Genomic DNA, 20,920 nt, shown 5'->3' with positions numbered 1-20,920 from the left:
CTGTCTCAAAATAAAAAAAGAACTGAGGATGTGGCTCAGTGGTACAATGCTTGTCTAGAATGTGCAAGGATCCAAGTTCTATCCCCAGTATCATAAAAAAACTTGAAAGGAGGGAGGGGGGAGAGGGGAGAGAGAGGGAGGGATGGGGGGAGAGAGGGAGGGATGGGGGAGAGATACATACAAAAAAATAGAGAAGAGAAAGGCACAGAAAAAATATTTTAAGGGGCCTGGGGATGTGGCTCAAGCAGTAGCGCGCTCGCCTGGCATGCGTGCAGCCGGGGTTCGTTCCTCAGCACCACATACAAAGATGTTGTGTCCACCAAATACTAAAAAATAAATATTAAAATTCTCTCTCTCTCCTCCTCTCTCTCTCTCACACTCTCTTAAAAAAAAAAAAAATTTTAAGAAGTAGTGCCCCAGGGGCTAGGGTTGTGGCTCAGAGGAAGAGCATCTGACTAGCATGCATGAGGCAGTGGGTTTGATCCTCAGCACCTCATAAAAAAATAAATAAATAAAGGTATTGTGCCCACCAACAACTTAAAAATAAATAATAAAAAAAGAAATATTGCCCCAAACTTGCCAAATTTGAGAGAAAAAAATTGAGCTGACCCTCTAAACAGCTCAATGAATTCCAATTAGAATAAATTCAAAGATATCTACACTGAGGCACATCATAGTCAAAATGTCTATATACAAAAAGAGAATCTTTAAAGTAGCTGTATTAATCTCTGAAAAGGATTGGCTGACCTAACAAGGAAGAATTTTTCCTATCTTTAAGTATTAGCATTTTGATACAATTTTAAATGACTTTTTTTTCCTGCATTACTGTTATTCTGCTTCATCTAGCATTCCCGTAGTATTTTTCCTACTGCTTTTTTATTGCAACTATATAGTATTTCAGCTAAATTATCATTTGATTTTCTGGAAGCCACCACCCTATGAACCTAATCATCACTTTTATTTTTAACATTGTTTCTATGGAGAAGCAAGTTTTATATCCAGATAAATTTTTGAACACAATCTATATTGTACTTAAAAAGTAGACTTGCCAGGCACAGTAGTACACAACTGTAATCCCAGCAGCTCAGTAGGCTGAGGCAGGAGGATCAGGAGTTCAAAGCCAGCATCAGCAACTCAGCAAGGACCTAAGTGACTCAGTGAGACCCTGTCTCTAAATAAAGTATAAAAAAGGGCTGAGGATGTGACTCAGTGATTATCACCTCTGGGTTCAATGCCTGGTACCCTCAAAAAACAATGGGGCTTACTCTTTCATGACAGTATGCTACAATAATTTAATTAGTCCAATGTTTAGAGAAACCTTCATTAAAATTATCTGTACAAATCTAATCACTAATAGTAAACAAATCTACAAAAGTAACATTTTCACAAGCATGTAGAATATTTTGATTTGAAATTATAGAAATATATCATTTTGGAAAAAAAACTATTTTTTCCAAAGTTTCCAAAAAAATCAATTAGAAAAAAAAAAGGCAAAATGTGAACAGTTAACTAAATATAAAAGTAAAACACAGGGGGGGGCTAGGGCTGTAGCTTAGTGGCAGAGCCCTTGCTAGCACATGTAAGGCACTGGGTTCAATCCTCAGCACCACATAAAAATAAAATAAGGGTATGCTGTCCATATACAATTAAAAAAAAAAGTAAAACACAGAAGGAAATTCTATAGCAGATATTTCTAAAAATATGAACAGGAAAATTATAAAAACTAAACTTTCAAAAATTAAATTTGCATGGGAAGATAGAATACGTGCAAAAGTAGATGCTAGATATATAACTAGAATATAAAAAGACACTTTCTGAATCAGATCTAAATACCTAACAATGAGCATTACAAAAAGCAATTAAGTTAAACATCCATCCTATAGAATGGCTTTCCTTATAATCACTTAAAGTCAAACTTTCAATGCTTTAACTTTAAAATAAATTATACTATATTTAAATGTACATCTTCCCTCTGCTGTTTGAGAACAAAACAATGGACTTATTTATTTGTATCTCTAACACCTATCAAAGAATCTTAAATATTACTGATATTCAAAAACTTTTTGGAAAAGATAAATTTTCTTAAATACTCAAACAAATGTGCTATATATTCTCTGGTTCACAGTCTCATGCTTAGTACTGAACCCCAGCATCTATAACACTATCCAACTCATAGTAAGAATTCAATAAAAATGTTTTTTCTTTATCTTGCAACTGGTATTTATGATCACTAAAACTTATCTTCTCTCCTATATTCTTCCTTAACCTAAGATTTAATTTGGAATCAGCTTCATCTATTAATCTAATAAATAAAACACAGGAGGGAAATATATTAAAATGCTGAATAGGCATAACTTAGACATTTACCTACCCAAAGACAAAAAAACAAATGACTTTCTCAAAACCTCTTATCTTTGATACATGCATTTTTTTCCTTATCACTAAAAGCAGACTGAAGCTTGCCCTCAAAAATTATATATTTATGGATATGACAACTTGAAACCTTTTCAAATTTATATATACACTTTTAAAACTTATCAAACACATTCATGCCAGGCACTATTCCAGGTGTTTTACAAATATTAACTCATTTAAAACTTATAACAATCCTATAGGGTAAGTTGTAGTTGCCATTTTACAAATGAGGAAACTAAAGCACAAAAGTAAGTTACATTCCCAGTATCATGTTGTTAATGTCTAAGTCTCCTTCCTAGCATATGTGAGGCTCTGGGTTTGATTCTTAGCACCATATATAAATAAATAAAATAAAGGTCTATTGACAAGTAAATAATATTTTAAAAAGAAAAAGAAATTCTAGTTAGACACAGTAGAACACACTGGTAGTCCCAGTTACCAGAGAACTGAAGCAAGAAGATGGCAAATTCAAGAGGAGTCCTGGCAACTTAGTGAGACACTATCTCAGAATAAAAATAAGTAGGGCAGGGGGATATAGCTGAATGAGTAAAGCACCCCTGGGGGTTCAATCTCTAGAGTGAGGGAGGGAAGGAGGAAGGGAGGAAGAGGGAGAGAGGGAGAGAAGGAAGGAAGAAAAGAAGGAAGAAAGGGTGGGGGAGGAAGGAAAGGCTAGGGATATAACTCAGTGGTGGGGCATTTGTCTGGCACAAAGTCCTGAGTTTGATCCCCAGGAACGGGGGTGGGGGTGGAGGTGGAGTCTAACAGTAAAGTATGAGATGAAGTTAATATATTTCATCATTGCTGAAAGCACTATACATTGGGATGATTGTTTTTTGGAGGAATATGGCAATATATAAGAATGCCTAATATTTATCATATCCATTGATCTGGTGATTCATTTCTGGGAATTTATCTTAATTTTTTTTTTTAATTTATTTGGTACCAGGGACTAAACCCAGGGTGACTTTTACCATTGAGCCACATCACCAGCCCTTTTATATTTTGAGACAGGATCTCATTAAATTTCTTAGGGCCTTGCTAAATTGCTAAGGCTGGTTTGAACTCACAATCCTCCTGCCTCCGCCTCCCAAGGCACTAGGAATAAAGGTGTGCATTACCCACCAGTAGGGAATTTATCTTAAAAAAATAATGTGAGTATTATTAAAGCTGGTAATAAAGACATCACAGAAATATGAAAACATGTTTTTAAGATAGTACATAACCAAGATTATTAAAACTATACAAAACATACACATTAGGGCTAGAGATATAGTTTAGTGGCAGAGGGTTTGCCAGCATGCACAAAGTCCTGGGATCAATCCCTAGTACTACAAAAATAAAAATCTTTATCAAAATACATATACATTGATCATATGGGAAAAAGTAGCTATTGTTTTGGGTGATAGTTGGGATATAAAAAATTTCTTCTTTTAAATTAAAAAAAAGTGCATATAAATGAAGCTAAAGACACAAGCATCACTGAATCCTAGTCAATTTCAGCCTCCAGCCTTGATCTCTCCTACTCTTTCAAAAGACAATCAACGATTGGTATATCTCTTTTCAGATCTTTTTTCAAGCTTTTATATGTACCTATAAAAATTTACAGTGGTACCATATTATACATATTACAATGCAACTAACTCTTACATATAGATTCATTACTTGTTATAGGCTCCATTATACAATACTACAGATCACCTAGCTATTCAATTATGCTTGGATATTCAGGCTATTTCCCTTTTTCCTTCACACACTTGTCATGATAAAATCATATCCATATCTCTTTGGATATATCTATAGAGTGCTTTTCTGGAAACTAGGGTCACATGCATTTTCTAGTTTAATGAATATGGCCACACATCCTGCCAAGTGGCTCTACTAATTTACATTCCTAAAACTGTGCTTTCTTAGCGTTTTTTTTTTCACTACTGATTACAGACTCTACAATGCAAACTTGTAAAAAAAATTCTAAATAATTCTGAATAGCCCACCTAAGCATAGTTATAAAAGAAAAACAAATCTCCGCTTCTGTTTAGGAGAAGGTATAAATCTGATTCCCTGTTACTATATCCCATTCCTGAGCAGATCATTTGTCATTCGAAGTATAAAACAGTATAGTGGGCTGGGGTTTTGGCTCAGCGGTAGCACACTCCCCTAGCATGTGCAAGGCCCTGTGTTTGATTCTCAGTACCACATAAAAATAAACAAAATAAAAATAAATATTAAAAAAAAGTATAGTAATATCTACACCATTTGGCCTCAATGCTCAGATACAGTGTTGACAATGTTTGCTATGTGGGGGTCTATGCCTGGAAACCAAAAATGGATCAGTTCTCTTCTGCTATGTCCATATAAAGCTGTTCTTGGCTTTACCACAACACACATGGTAAGTGCAGCCTGCAGAATAGATTGTGGCTCCATATCTTCACTTCACAAATTGCCTGTGTCTATAATCAAAATGAACCACTCCAACATTACGGAGCATCAGGTTACCCCATCTGCTAGTACTTCTGTTCTCCAGCACCCCTGAGTTTGGCTGCATTACACAAAAAAAATTGAAGTTGTCTGCTTTCTCCTGCCGATTAGAAAGTTCTTATTAACAATGTAAAAATGTGAAAAAGAAATAATACAGAATGGAATCTTTGTATGAGACAATGAACCAGTAACAACTTATAAACTTCAGAGCACAAATGGAGAAACAAGCAAGTTGTACAAGTTTTCTTCTCAGAAGAGTAACAGCTCCCATTCTGAACATTTCAATGTGTCACTATAAAGTTAACTACAAGTAATCTGGGGGTAAGAAATTGTCTGTAAAACTGTCAAAAACAGCATCACTTAATTTATGGTCACAGGAATTCGGTTAAATTTGCCACAGTAGAGGTTTAAAACCATCATAAAGACAATGCCCTTAAGTACTCATTAGTTTTTTATTTTTCATAATATAACAAAGTGACAATCTAACTCATTAGTGACAAATTTTCTAGTTTAATTACTTGCTTTCAGCAGTTTCTCAAATCAAAAATACAATTTATCATTCTCCTGGTTCATAAACTTCTGAACAAAAACATCGCACTCATCAATTCAACTAGATTAAAATATGTTTCCAAGTACCCTCCACTCCTCCAATAAAGGGGGGACATCTAGTAGGGCTGGGGTTGTAGCTCAGTGGTAGAGTGCCTGCCTAGCATATGTGAGGCACTGGTTTCCATTCTCACGACCACATATAAATAAATAAAATAAAGTTCTATCATCAACTAAAAATACATGAAAAAAAAAAAAGACAACTAGTAGCCCAAACTCATTTATAAATTAAGCAAAGATAACTGGGAAAAGTGGTGCACACCTGTAATCCCAACTATAGGAGAGGAGGAACCAGGATTCCCAAATTCAAGGTGAGGCTCAAAAAACTTAGTAAGACTTGTCTTAAAACAAAGGAAGAAAGAATAAAAGATAGTAAAGTACCCCTGGATTCAATCTCCAGTAACCACAAAAAAATAAATGAATTAACCAAAATGTAATAACAAGTTGTCTCCAGAATATTTAACCTACTAAACAAGAAAATTAATGTGCCTCTTTAAAAAGCATTTTCAAGGGTAGGGTTGTGGCTCAGTGGTAGAACACCTGCCTACATGTATGAGGCCCTGGGTTCACTCCTCAGCACCACATAAAAATAAAGATATTGTGTCCATGTACGACTCAAAAAATTATTTTTTAAAATGCATTTTCATAGACAATATCCATAAGAACCTTACAACAGTCTTATAAGGGTAACATGTATCTGTGTTGCTTCATTTGTTTGGGGGAAGGGAAGGGAAGGGAAGGGAAGAAGAAAGGGGGGATGGAGAAGAAAGTAGGGAGATCAATCACCCTGTAGAGAAAGTTGTAAGTTTGCAGGTTCCTTAAAGGACCAGTGATGTTTCCCTTTTAATTATCATGCTTCAAAAACTGGTCCATTTGGGCTATTAACAAAGTAACTTATCCCTTAGGCCTCCTTTACAAGGGCACTAATCCTAGTCATGAGGGCTACTACACATTTCTATGACTTAACTCCCTCCCAAAGATTCCACTGTTTTGTCGTTTGTTTTTGTAGCCCATTATAGGCTGGATATTTTTTTTTCCACATTTTTTTTTCAAATGGTATGTACATAATGGTGGAATACGTTGTTACACATTTGTACATGCACACAATATAACAATATAATTTGGCTAGTATCATTCCTCAGTATGTTCCCTTTCCCTTCTTTCCTCCCTTATTCCCCCTGGCCCATTTCCTATATTGTACTGATCTCCCTTGATTTTCATGAGATGCCCCCTAACCTTTCTTCTCCTTTTTCCTCTCTAGCTTCCACATGAGAGAAAACATATGCCCCTTGACTGAATTTGGCTTATTTTGCTTTACGTAATATTCTCAAGTTTCACCCATTTTCCTATCCATGAATTTACAATCACTTATTACCTCTACTCATTTTAAGGCAATCTATTACAATATGATAAAGAAAAATGTAATTTTTTAAAAAATATTTATTTATTTATTTGTTTTTAGTTTTCAGCGGACACAACATCTTTGTTTGTATGTGGTGCTTAGGATCGAACCCGGGCTGCACGCATGCCAGGCAAGCACGCTACAGCTTGAGCCACATCCCCAGCCCAGAAAAATGTAATTTATCCTAAACTTCTTTTACATAAACTTCATTATTCATTAATATACTAATCAAGAAAAGAAAAGGGGCTGGGGATGTCGCTCAAGGGTAGCGCTCTCGCCTGGCATGCGTGCAGCCCGGGTTCGATCCTCAACACCACACACAAACAAAGATGTTGTGTCCGCCGAAAACTGAAAAATAAATATTAAAATTTTTTTTAAAATTCTCTCTCTCTCTCTCTCTAAAAAAAAAAAAAAGAAAGAAAGAAAGAAAAGAAAAGCCCAGTCCTCTAATGAGATCCATCTTGTATTCTATACAACTCAAATTTAATATTTTAGGTTCCCATTTATAAGAGAGCCACAAATGTAAATTAACATCTCTATTAAATGATTATAGAAAGAAGTTTAGATCTACATTCTACTAGTACTAGCTAAATCCATAATTTTCAAGTTCAAGGGCTAGGGCTGAGGCTGGGGCTCAGCGGTAGCACTCTTGCTTGGCATGTGTGAGGCACTGGGTTCGATTCTCAGCACCACATATAAATAAATAAATAAAGGTCTATAAACACGTTTAAAAAATATTTAAAAATTTTAAAAAATCAAATTCAAAGTTAACTCCTTGTCCCTTTTAGGTAAAAAAAAACACGAAAATTTTCCTATAATTCTCAGAATTCAGCCATCCTAATGTGACTCTAAGATCCTTGTTAAAAGGTAATACCAAAAAACACAAACATCAACAACAAAAATACCACCCTGGATGAGAATAAATTCATGGAACTAGAAAACATATTCATGATTTTGGGATTATTCTTTCTATACAAAATGAAAATAATTGGAGTTTTTAATACATCCTTCTAGGAAAACTGGTGATGAAGAGCACTCACAGTGCTTCACTTTTCAACACTGATGTCATTTGGGAAGAAACAATAATGAAAACTGATGTTTTAGCAACCACTACATCTAAGAAATCACAGGAAAAATGTCATCTTCATTACCTCTAATGATACCAATACAAAAATATCTAATAACCCTTTTAATACCAAAAGCAAATCTAAGAGAATTAGTTAAACCCATAGGAGTCAGGTATGAACAAGTCTGAATTCTTTAAAGAAATTCACGTTTACACTGTAAACTGAGTGTCTTGAGTTATATTTTCTCCAGTATTGTGACAATAATTTATGATTGAAAATAAACACCAAGCTGGGTACAATGGCACATGCCTGTAAATCCTAGCAATTTGGAAGGCTGAGGCAGGAGGATCAAAGTACAAAGCCAGCCTCAGCAACTTAGTGAGGCCCTAAGCAACTTAGTGAGAATCTGTCTCAAAGTAAAAAAATTAAAAGGGTTGGGGATGTAGCTCCCAAGGATCAAAAAACAAACAAAACAAATAGTGCATACCAACCTTGGTAATAAGTGTTTAAATCTGAAATTTCTAATACTAATGAAAATGGCCCACTGAACCTGGGTTCTAAATGCATGGATTCAACCAACCAAAGAATAAAACTATTGAAACTGCAAGTGGAATGAACATGTACAACCTTTTTCTTGTCATTATTCCCTAAACTGAACATGTATGAACCTTCTGTTGTCATTTTTCCCCAAGCAGTAGAGAATAATAACTATTTACATACCATTTACACTGTATTAGGTATTATAGGTGTGTAACATAGATATGATTTAAAGTATATGGGAGAATATATTAAGTTATATGCAAATACTATACCATTTTATATAAGGAAATTGGATGAGATCTTAAGGAACTCAAAGTTTTTGGAATCCATGGGGAATCTAGACCTTGACAGATTCAGAGGGATAACTCTATATTCATTGTATCCTAAATTCCCAATCATAACTTTCAGACAGGTGACTGACTATAAAAACCATTGGCATAGATGGCAACATATTAACAATCCACTCATAAATAACAAGGGTAAAAGTCATTGCCACTAAAAATTTAGGTAGAGGAATAAACAGTAACATTACCATTTCTTGTTTATGGTTTGACGAAAAAAAGAAAAGAAAGTTATTTCAATAAGTGTTAAGTTTTACTTAAATGAGAAAAATGTTCACTGTTATTGCTTCTTATTAAAACCCAAGTTAATTGTTGTTAATCTAATTTCATAAATTATTTCTCTAAAATGACTGTTTTATAGTTGATTTTAACTTTCAAGTCAATTAATCTGTAACTAAAGAATTACCTTCCTTGTAATCATTCACTCAATATTTCCGGAAGGAATTATTGTCCTAGTTAAGCACAAAAAAATTGTATTATTTTTTTCATTATACTGTGACTTCATGGTTATGTTTATTAACTCATTAAGAAACAAAGTAATTATGAAAAGGATACAGAGAAAAGTTTTTATAAGCAAAAGTTTATACGTGATTTTATTAAAATACCAAAAATAATGCCGCAAAACAAACGTAAGAGAAAAATTCGAACCAAGACACCAAATAGAGTTTGCCTTAAACCAAACTTCTGTAAAGTTCTGGGCTTCAAAATTACTTGAGAGGAGCTGGGGATGTGGCTCAAGCGGTAGCGCGCTCGCCTGGCATGCGTGCGGCCCGGGTTCGATCCTCAGCACCACGTACCAACAAAGATGTTGTGTCCGCCGAGAACTAAACAATAAAAAACATTAAAAATTCTCTCTCTCTCTCTCTCTCTTCACTCTCTCTTTAAAAAAAAAAATTACTTGAGAAATTTATTTTTTTTGCAGTGCTTGGAAATAAACCAATGATAGACAAACACTCTATCACTGAGCAATTCTTGTTTTTTAACAGCAATAACGGTAGGACTCTGACTTTAAAATTAAAATGAGCCAGGTACAGTGGCACACACTTAAAATCCCAGCAACTCAGGAGGCTGAGGCAAGAGAATCCTAAATTTGAGGCCAGCCTCAGTAACTTGGGGAGACCCTCCACAACATAGCAAAATACTATCACAAAATAAAAAATAAAAAGGTTTTAGGATGGGCTAAGGTTGTAGCTCAGTAGTAGAGTGCTTGCTTCGCACAGATGAGGCCCTGGGTTCAATCCTCAACACCACATAAAAATAAATAAACAAAAATAAAGGTTTTTTTTTAAAAAAGGACTTAGGATTCAACTTAGTTGTAAAATACACCTGGGTTCAATACCCAGTACCACATACACACCCCCCAAAAAATGGCTGAGATGTAGTTCAGTGGTAGAGTTCCTGGGTTCAATTCCAATATAGAAATAAATAAATAAATAAATAAATGTAAAATTTTAGGAAAAAGAATTATTACTTTGTTAGATTTAGTAGAACTAACCAATGATTATTAATTTCCATAATCTAAAAATTAAGAATTGTATTTAAATATAGTTAAAATTTGTATATTTACTGGTTTATTATAAAGGATGTTATAAAGATATAATTTAAATTTTTAATACATATATTAAATTTTCTCAATTTTTTTTCACTTAAGTCTACTGTTTAAATTCTTGGTGCTGCTTTTCTTCCAGAAACAGAAACACAATGCTATTATTAAAGCATACGAGAGAGGCTAGGGACATAATGCTTAACACCATGGGCTCCATTTCTACCACTACCAAAACAAAAAGTGGGTAAGAATTTTAAGGCTACATTTTAAAAGAATCTCATATACTTAAAAGAATCATATAAGATAGCCAATAACAACAAACTTTGAATATTCAAGGATTGTCCACTTAATTCACTTCACCCTATTTCACTTTTTAGTTTTTTATGGTAGCACTGGGGATTATAACCAGGTACCCAGGTACTATACCACTGAGCAACAACACTACCCCTCTGACCCAGTTTAAAAGAACAATTCCATCCTTCTTGCTGCAAGAGAAATGCAAGAGATGATGGAAGATTTCACATTGTGCTCCAGTACTGAACAGTGTACCATTTGCTGTTTATATGGACACAATGCCTTTATTTTATTTATTTACTTTATGTAGTGCTGAGGATCAAATCCAGAGCCTCACCACTTTACCACTGAGCCACAAACCCAGCCGTTAATGTAATCTTTTTATAAAACTCAACACTTATACAAACATTAGATTGCTTTCATTCCCCGTATGTAGTAAATTTTAAGGTGGAGAAGAAAGCAATTCTTCATTATCTCTTACAGTAGGAAGGATAGAATTGTTTTACTAACAGGCCAGAGTGATAGGGTTGTTGCTCAGAAATACTGACCTAAATGATGGGCTGGGGTTGTGGCTCAGTGGCAGAGCGCTTGCCTTGCACACGTGAGGCACTGGGTTTGATCCTTAGCACCACATAAAAATAAACAAAATAAAGACATTGTGGCCATGTATAACTTAAATAAAATAAGAACTAAATAAGGACTGGGGTTGTAGCTCAATGGCAGAGCACTTGTCTAGTGTAGACACCTCACCACAACATAAAAATAAATTAAAAAAGAGTTATTGTGGGCTGGGGATGTGGCTCAAGCGGTAGCGCGCTCGCCTGGTATGCGTGGGACCCGGGTTCGATCCTCAGCACCACATACCAACAAAGATGTTGTGTCCGCCGAGAACTAAAAAAAAATAAATATTAAGAATTCTCTCTCTCTCTCTCTCCTCTCATTCTAAAAAAAAAAAAAAAAAAAAAAAAAAAAAAGATATTGTGTCCATATAACTACATATATGTGTGTGTGTGTGTGTGTGTGTGTGTGTAATTTTTTTTTTTTTTTTAAGGATTAGGGATATAGCTCTGGGCTCAATCCTCAGTACCAAACAATGATGATAATGATGACCATGCTGATGGTGATAAAACACAAAATAAACCTAGGTTCCTGGACACAGTATTTCATACTTCTCAGCAATTTCCTGATAACCATACATGGTTCTATATACAACCTCAAGATGGCAACATTCTTAAGTTTTATTACATAATTGCAAAAGTGTACAAAAACTTCACAAACAACCAAAGCAGAACAAAATAATTAAAATAAGGAAGTCTGGGGTTCCTATGGTGCAATGCAAGTTTCTCTTGAGAAAATACACACATTCTGATACAAAACTAACTGGAAAAATTAAACAATTTTTAAAACAGAGAAGATATTTTTATGCATATAGAAATTATTTTTAAGACTTTTTATTTTTTTAAAGACCAGAGTGCTAGGGTGTGGTTCAGTGGTAGAAGCTTGCCTAGCATGCAGGCAGCCTTGGATTCTATCTCTAGTAAGGGAGCAGGAGTATAATTAAGAATAGAAATGATTCCCTAGCTCATATTGGATTAGCTGCTTAGCAAATTTAAAAGGTCATAAATTCAGACCCTATGTTTTACCACACACCAATATAAATTTCAGGTAAATTTTCAAAAGCTGAATATTAAGTTTAAATATATGAAGTCCTAAATTAGGATTATTTTTCAAACACATATTGGAGTAAAAATGCAAAATACCAGAGGTAAAACACAATAGTCAGCAGATTTGACAACAAATTTTTAATTCATGCACATTCAAAACAGCAAAAAAAGCTGCAAGATAGTAAACTAATTAGAAAAGTACTTACAGTGAATTTGCGAAGTGGTTAACATTTAAGGTATTTATTCTAAAGTGTTCTACAAACTGATTTTTTTTTTTCATTTTGTGCTATTGAGCCCAGGGGTGCTCTACCACTGAGTCACATCCTTGGCCCTTCTAATTTTTGATTTTGAGAAAAAGTCTCATTAAGTTTCTGAAGCTGTCCTTAAACTTGCAATTCTTGTGCCTCTGCCTCCCAAGTAACTGGGATTACAGACATGTACTACCATGCCCAACTACAAATTGATTTTAAAGAACAATTTTCAGAACTAATAGTGATGATAAGAAACGAAAAACAAAAAAAATTTACAAAGATGAGGAAATACAACTAGCAAAAATGTGGAGAAAGGTTCTCTACCTTGACACTATCCAAAAAAATACAAATTAAAATCTGTCATTTTTAGATTATTCAATTAGCAAAGAAAATTTTTGCAAATTATACTACCAAATGTTGACAAATGTTTAGTAAAGTCAACACTCAGATACGAATGTCAAATTATTTGAAGATCACAAGCTTAGCATGCATGAGGCTCCTGGTTTTATCCTCAGACCCAAAAGAAAATCAGAAGAATCCTTCAGAGGTCCAACATAAGAAGTTTCAGACAAAACTATAAGAGAAAAAATTATCTCTGAAATTATTATATTAAAGAAAATTTCCTAGAACTGAAGAAGACTAGTCTTCAGACTAAAAGAACTCATTTTAACAAACAGGTGAAAACAGAATCATATAAAAAGTAGAATTTCAGAATAAAGATCCAATCAACTTCTGTAGACAGAAACAATTACCATGGTTCTAAAATTAGAATGGCACTGGGTATCTCAACTACTTGGGAAGCTAGGCTAAAATTGAGGTGGTATCTTTACAGATTCTGAAGAAAAATTATTTCTAACTTAGAATTTTAACTCAGACTTTTAGTCAAGTATGAGGATAGGTTTAAAATATTGTCAAACTTATGAGTCTCAAATACATTACCTCATAATCTCAGAAAGTTCCAAGAGGAAGTCATGTTTCAAACTGAGACAAAATTTAGAAAGCAGAACATCTGGAATCCAAGCAACAAAAGATCTAGTAGAGAATTCCCAGGATGAATGGTGAAGGAGTTCCCCAGAACATAAATATGAGTCAGGTTCACACAGTAACCATTCAGTTTGAAACCAGTGAGATGGCCAGCCACAGGAGACATCAGAAGAAGAAACTGCCAACATCTGGTAGTCTTGACAGGAATCTTGGTAAAGTAACATGTGCCTCACTCTCCAACCTCAAAAAGTACCAGGCGCAGCAGTCATAGCCAAGATGCTCTCACTTGACTTATGGGGCAAAGATACTTAAGTGAAGAAGCTGCCCTCACGAGTTGAAGTGTACCCAAAGCCAATGTATATTCCCAAAGGAAAGAGAAAAAAAAAAAAAAAATATATATATATATATATATAAACAATCTCATTCTTTAGGTCAGTAATCATGTCTATATATGTAATAAGGATGTCATGAGGCTGTCTTTTCTGAAAGACTCAAAGTTATAACCTGGAGAAGCATGGGGGACAATGCAGGAATAGCTTCAGGACACAGGGTTTCCTCTGCAACAATTCACCAAAAATCAATTTCCCAAGGCTACTATTAAATAAGTGACAACTACTTAGAATATGAAGCAAAAACAAAACCACAATTATTGGCTCCAGGGAAACAAAGGTTGTGCTAGAAAAGTTATCACAGCCTATTACATAACTCAGCTGAAGATCATATAAACAGGGTCATGATAAGATAAACATTGAATATTTATCTAACATTAACATATAACTATGGTTATAACAAGTAATAAGGACAGGATAGAGGGAAGTGGCTATGGGGGAGAGAGGAACAAAGACCAAATTCTCATGCTCAGAAAAGGGAAGTTGGGCTGGGGTTGTAGCTCAGTGGTGGAATGCTTGCCTGGCACGCATGGGGCACAGGGTTCGATTTTCAACACCACATAAAAATAAATAAATAAAATAAAGGTATTGTGTCCATCTATAACTTAAAAAAAATTTTTTTTAAAGGAAATGGGAAGTCAATAGAGAATGTGTAAATCTGAAAAAAAAAATCAATACCAGGGCTGGGGTTGTGGCTCAGTGGATGAGTGCTTGCCTGCATGCGTGAGTCACTGGGTTCAATTCTCACCACCACATACAAATAAATGAATAAAATAAAGGTCCATCAATAACTAAAAATATATGTGTACATGAAGTTTTTTTAAAAAAATCAATACCAAATACCAAAGATCAACTAACAGAATATAATGTGGTTTCAGGGAAGGAGAAAATACCAAGGAAGGTTAAGAGAACTGCTTCTCATTTAACAAATCTTGTTCAAACTATTTAACACTTTAAACTATAGGCATATATAACACTGATTAAAAATATACATCTTGGGACTGGGTTTGTGGCTCAGTGGTAGAGCATTCGCCTAGCACAAGCGGGACTCAGGTTCGATCCTCAGCACCACATAAAAATGAAGGCATTGTGTTGTGTCCATCTACACCTAAAAAATAAATATTTAAAATATATATATATATATATACACATCTCGGGACTGGGGTTGTGGCTCAGTGGTAGAGCTCTTGCCTAGCACAAGCTAGGCACTGGTTTGATTCTCAGCACCTCATAAAAATATAAATAAATAAAGTTAAATATATGTATATATACATACATCTCAGAAATTCAAGATACAAAATTGCATGTACATAATGATTAAAACAATTAGAAAATATTAACTTGAAAAAAGTTAACTCAAATAATTAACTGTTAGCTGACAGAATTAAGCAGAATTTTCTTCCATTATTTTCCAATCTCTAAGCAATACTTTTATATAGCTTTTAAAATTTTTAAGTAAGTTTTACGAAAGTGCGATTGGTTGGTAGTTTATATTCCTGTTTGCCTTTGCTTATAACACTTGCTCCCTGTTTGGATACTACCTAGAAAGTAGTATTCTTTCTCAGTACAGAACCTAGAACAGTGAAGACTTTTAATAAATATTTAATTTTAAAATGTTTAATTTTTTATAAAATTTTTTAATAATTTTTAATAAAATTTAATAATAATTTTTAAAGAGAAAAGAAACTAATATACACAGAAAAGAAGAGTTTTCTTAAAGGAAAATATTTCTCATGAAATTTCATTTTTTCTACTTCAAGTTTTAAAATAATCTGCCTTTAACTTCTTTATAGAATACAGATGAACAAAATATTTTTCACATCTTTACTAGATGATTACCTGAAGGATAAACTCAAAATTTATCTTAAAATTCTTCATAAAACTTTGACGTTGGAAAGAATTTTACACTTTTTAAAAACAGATTTTAATTTTATTTTAAAATATAATTAGTGTACTATAATTAATTATAATTAACTGAATAAAAGGCCAAGACCTCTTTTCTTATCATACTCTGCATCAATATACTTTCAGTGACATTACCAAACAGCAATTTTTCTGGTTCCCAAAATACTTCAAAAAGTTGTGAAACAATAAAGGAAATAATTTAAAAGAAGCTATTGGAAACATCACAAACACCATTTGATTTTCATGAAGCAACTGGCTATAAAGCACAAAAAGCATTTTACCCATTAATCTGAAAACTACTAACCTAAAAAAGGCATATCACAAAAATTTTTAAATTAAAAGGATACTTCAAATTCCAATGAAATACCAACATAAAGAAAAAACTAGTTATTACATTACATGTGAAACATTGGTTATTCATGAAAAAAAGGCCTAAAAGATGAAAGTTCTTTTTTTACTTCTGATTTTATTTTGCAATAAGAGAGTCTTTGAAAAACAATTTAAATTCATTACAAAAAAGATATAATAATAAAAACTACCTTCAGCTGTACCACACAGCTAATGTTTGCAAAACATATATCCAATTTGTTTTCTTTACATACATTATTTACAAAAATAAAATACATAAAGTATTTCCTATGAGCTTTAATGGGTACGATATTCATTGTATAGATAAAACATTTATTTTACTAATCCTCTACTAATGGACACTTAGGTTATTCATAATTCTTTCAAAACTATAAACATTATATAATAAATAGTCATAAATCATTTGGGGAAAAAATTATTAATATCTTTGTTAATCAGTTCCCCAAGAAATAAAAAGTACCTAATACTAAAAATCTAACCACAGAAAATAAACCACATAAGACAGGAAGCCCGTACAATTGTAAGAAGGAAGAAAAAATGAGATTACAAAAAAAAAAAATTGAGGTTATATAGCAAAGCCTCCTATTATTTTCCCTTGCAATCACACACATTCCTCAAATGTCTTTGTCAAGGTATATGTTTCACATTTAGACATACTAATGTATAAATGTGTACTAATGTCCTCCTTGCATAGTTACAGTAGGCATGAATTACAGTTCCCACAGTTACATTAGCACAAGTCCCCCCAAAACACAGTTCAAATTTCAGTCATCACAATATATTAACTGTAAAAGCTATGTGAAGAACAAATTTCTCTGCTAGTTCTTCAATCTATGAAGCACATCATCTTAACTGACCAAATCACTTCTTTCAAAACTGTACATGATTGATCATTATGTATCTGCTATTTAGTTCATCCAGAGTAGTTGTGCAGTAAGTCCACAAAATATTTCATGAAAATTGATAATCAAACAAGGGAACAGCCCAACAAAGATGAAAATTCAACAAAGAAAAGTGATAATGTGGGACTTGGGTAGAGCGCTCAGTAGTAGAGTGCTTGCCTTGAATGTGTGAGGCCCTAGGTTCTAACCTCAGCACCACATAAAGATAAATAAATAAATAGAGGTACATGTCCATTTACAACTAAAAAAAATTTAAAAAAAAAAAAAGAAAAGAAAAGTGATAATGCTATATCTGGACTAAACATGAAGAGAGATTTAGAAGAAAACAACAGACTATGAGAATGCTGAATTGTTGCTATATAGCTAGACCTTACTAAAGGTGGACTTCTCAACAAGACTGTAGCAAAAAAAATCAATGTTTATAGCAGCTCAATCCACAAATAGCTAAGCTATGGAACCAAACTAGGTGCCCTTCAACAGATGAATAAATAGGTAAAGAAAATGTAGTATATATACAATGGAATATGACTCAGCCATAAAGAAGAATGGAATTATGGCATTTGCCAGTAAATGAATGGAACTGGAGACTATCACGATAAGTGAAATAAGCCAATCCCCCCCAAAAAAAACAAAGGCCGAAATGTTCTCTCTGATATGAGGATGCTAACACACAATAAGCAAGGGAGGAAGGGAGAATAGAAGCTCTTTAGATTAGACAAAGGGGAATGAATGGAAGGGAGGAGGGATGAGAATAGGAAAGACAGTAGAATGAATAGAACATAACTTTCTTATATTCACATATGAATACACTACCAGTGAAACTCTGCATCATGTACAACAAGAATGGGATCCTAATTAAAATAAGTTATATTGCATATATGTATGTCAAAATATACTCTATTGTCATGTATATCTAAAAAGAAAAAATTAAATTAAAAAAATTAAAAAGATTGTGGCAAGAAGATGAAGGTAATAAAGAGAAAGAAGATGACCAGAGGAGGTGATGCTCACAAAAACAAATTTAAATTAAAGGAACTCTCGTGGGCTGGGGATGTGGCTCAAGTGGTAGCACGCTCACCTGGCATGCGTGGGGGCCCAGGTTCCATGCTCAGCACCACATACAAAGATGTTGTGTCCGCCGAAAACTAAAAAATAAATATTTTTTAAAAATTCTCTCTCTTTCTCTCTCTCTCTCTCTCTTAAAAAAAAAAAATTAAAGGGGCTCTCTCAGGTATTTCACAACATTGACAGCACAAAAAAAGAAAACTTGGAAACTGAGCCAAACTTAACAAGATACTACAATTCACCAAGACATAGAAAAGATGCTCAATCCAAATTATTAGTTACACAATAAGAAAAGATAAGTACTGCCAGGCACAGAAGAGCATGCCTGTAAATCCCGGCAGATCTGGAGGCTGAGACTGGAGGATTGCGAGCTCAAAGCCAGCCTCAGCAATGGCGAGGCACTAAGCAACTCAGTGAGATCTTGTCTCTAAATAAACTACAAAAAAGAGCTGGGTATGTAGCTCAATGGCCAAGTGCCTCTGGGTTCAATCCCTGGTACTCCCCCTCAAAAAAAAACACTTTTTTTTTTTTGGCCTTATCAGTAGAATCTCCTTAGCTCTTCTATATTTAAAAAAGAAAAAGGAGAGCTGGGCACAATGGTGCATGCCTGCAATCCCAGCGGCTCAGGAGCCTGAGGCTGGAGGATTCATGAGTTCAAAGCCCGCCTCAGCTACTATTCTTGATATATCAATTTTCTTAAAAAAAAAAATTGTGTTATACATGGACACAATTTCTTTGTTTATTCACTTTTATGTGGTGTGGAGAGGCTCGAACCCAAAGCTTCATATGTGTGAGGCAAAGGCTCTGACACTGAGCCACAACCCCAACCCTCTGGATAGATTTTTAATAAACACTTGAATTCTGGAAATTTACAGTATTCTAGACAAATGTCAGTTTAACCACCGAAGACAATTGAGTTAACAAAGGTAAAATTTAAGAATTCATACAAATAAAGCAGTTTTGATTCCTGGTTGCCATGAACTGAGAAACTTTCCTCCTATAGGCCCTTCCACCATGATGTTCTGCCTCCCCTTAGACTCAAAGAAATGAGGCCAACCAACCATGGACTGAAACCTCTGAAACCACTTCTTTTCACCTGACAGTGTGTTACCCCAATCATATGTTCACACAAGGGTTTCACCTGAGATTTCTGGGAGATGGGAGAGGAAGAATAAAATTGTTTACCCTCCACAACTGCCTGGCAAACTTCAAAGACCAACAAAAATCTACCACAAAAACAAAGTTTTAAAAAAAAAAAAAAAAGGAAAAATTAATGTGAGGAATGTCCACTGACCAGGCTTTGGCTCAAATGGAATTCAGTGACACAAAAAGGAGGGGAACAAAAAATTAAACAGGTCTTTTAGAAGCACAAAATATGGCAGTAAGAGACCAACCACAATGTGGAACTCAGATCCATTTTATGGACAGCTGAGTCTACCTTAGGGTGAAGCTAGTGCCTGAAACACATCCACTAGCAACCACAGGCGGAAGTCACTTGGAATCATGGAGAAAGTTTATTGTCATCATTTTACCAAGTTGGTGGAAGGATCCCAACATTCACCTGAGGAACCAAAGACAACAGTCACTCACACCATGGAGTATATTCAGGACCTCTACAGCCAGACCATCATTCATGCTTATCCCAGCTACTCAGGAGGCTGAGGCAGGAGGATCACTAGTTTGAGTACAGCCTGAGCAACTTAGCCAGACCCTGTCTCAAAAATAAAATTTTTAAAAAGGGTTGGGGATGTGGCTCACTGTAGAGCACCCATCACTGGGTTCAATCCCCCAGTACTGAGAAAGGTTAGGGGAAAGGAAAGAGAACAAAGAAACTTTAAAGGCAAAATACACACACACACACACACACACACACACACACACACACACACAGTACTACTACTTTTTTTTTTTGGTATTCAGTAATAAGATCAATATGTGTACATGTAGTCAGTAATAAAGGCAAACATTTTTTGACATTCCCTAATGAAAATCCTGATTTTTTTTACTCCAGATAAGATTTGAAATAAAGTTGGCTCTCCTATGCTTTTTCACAGGCATCACTGCTTTTTTACCAGTACCATCTGCTTTAATTTACCCACATACTGTAAATTACTCAGATATTTCCAACAGATTCTTCATTTTGGAAGGTACAGGTATAAGGACTAAGGCTCCTTTTATGCTATTTTTCTGCAGTTGTGAAGTCAATCTACCAATGCTTTGTAATTGGTTATAATCTCTGCACAATCTATAACATTATTTAAATTCAAAACTACATAACTGACTTCATCAAAATTTAAAACATTTGACAAAAAGGTATTTTCAAGAACATAAAAGGTAACTCATAGAATGGGAGAAAATATTTGTAAATCATATTTCTAATAAGGGATTAATATCCAGAATAAAAACTCCTATAAGTCAACAATTAAAAACAAATGATCCAATTTAAAAATGAGTAAAGAGCTTAAATAGACATTTCTCCAAATATACACCAATTACCAATATGTACATGAAAAGATGCTCAACATCATCAGTCATTAAGGAACTACAAATCAAAACCATAATGATACTAAGTCACACTCCCTAGGATGTCTACTAATTTAAAAAGATAACAAAAACTGAATAGGATATGGAGAAGATAGAGCTCTTGTACATTGCTGGTGGGAATATAAAATGTTACAGTTGGGGTGGAAACAAGTTTAGCAGTT

General features: G+C 34.2%; 1 protein-coding gene and 1 pseudogene across 1 annotated transcript in view; one reads left to right on the top strand and one right to left on the bottom strand.

The window, feature by feature from the left end:
- The window catches only part of Usp32 (ubiquitin specific peptidase 32), a 172,815-nt gene that overhangs the window by 133,279 nt on the left and 18,616 nt on the right, over positions 1–20,920 (bottom strand). The window lies entirely within an intron of this gene.
- Positions 13,653–19,877, top strand: LOC110597784 (large ribosomal subunit protein uL22m pseudogene; annotated as a pseudogene).

The sequence above is a fragment of the Ictidomys tridecemlineatus genome, chromosome 3 (genome assembly GCF_052094955.1).
Source record: "Ictidomys tridecemlineatus isolate mIctTri1 chromosome 3, mIctTri1.hap1, whole genome shotgun sequence".
Classification (NCBI taxonomy): Eukaryota; Metazoa; Chordata; class Mammalia; order Rodentia; family Sciuridae; genus Ictidomys; species Ictidomys tridecemlineatus.
The sequence above is the reverse complement of the archived record's forward strand: the minus strand, read 5'-3'. Positions and strand labels throughout refer to the sequence as shown.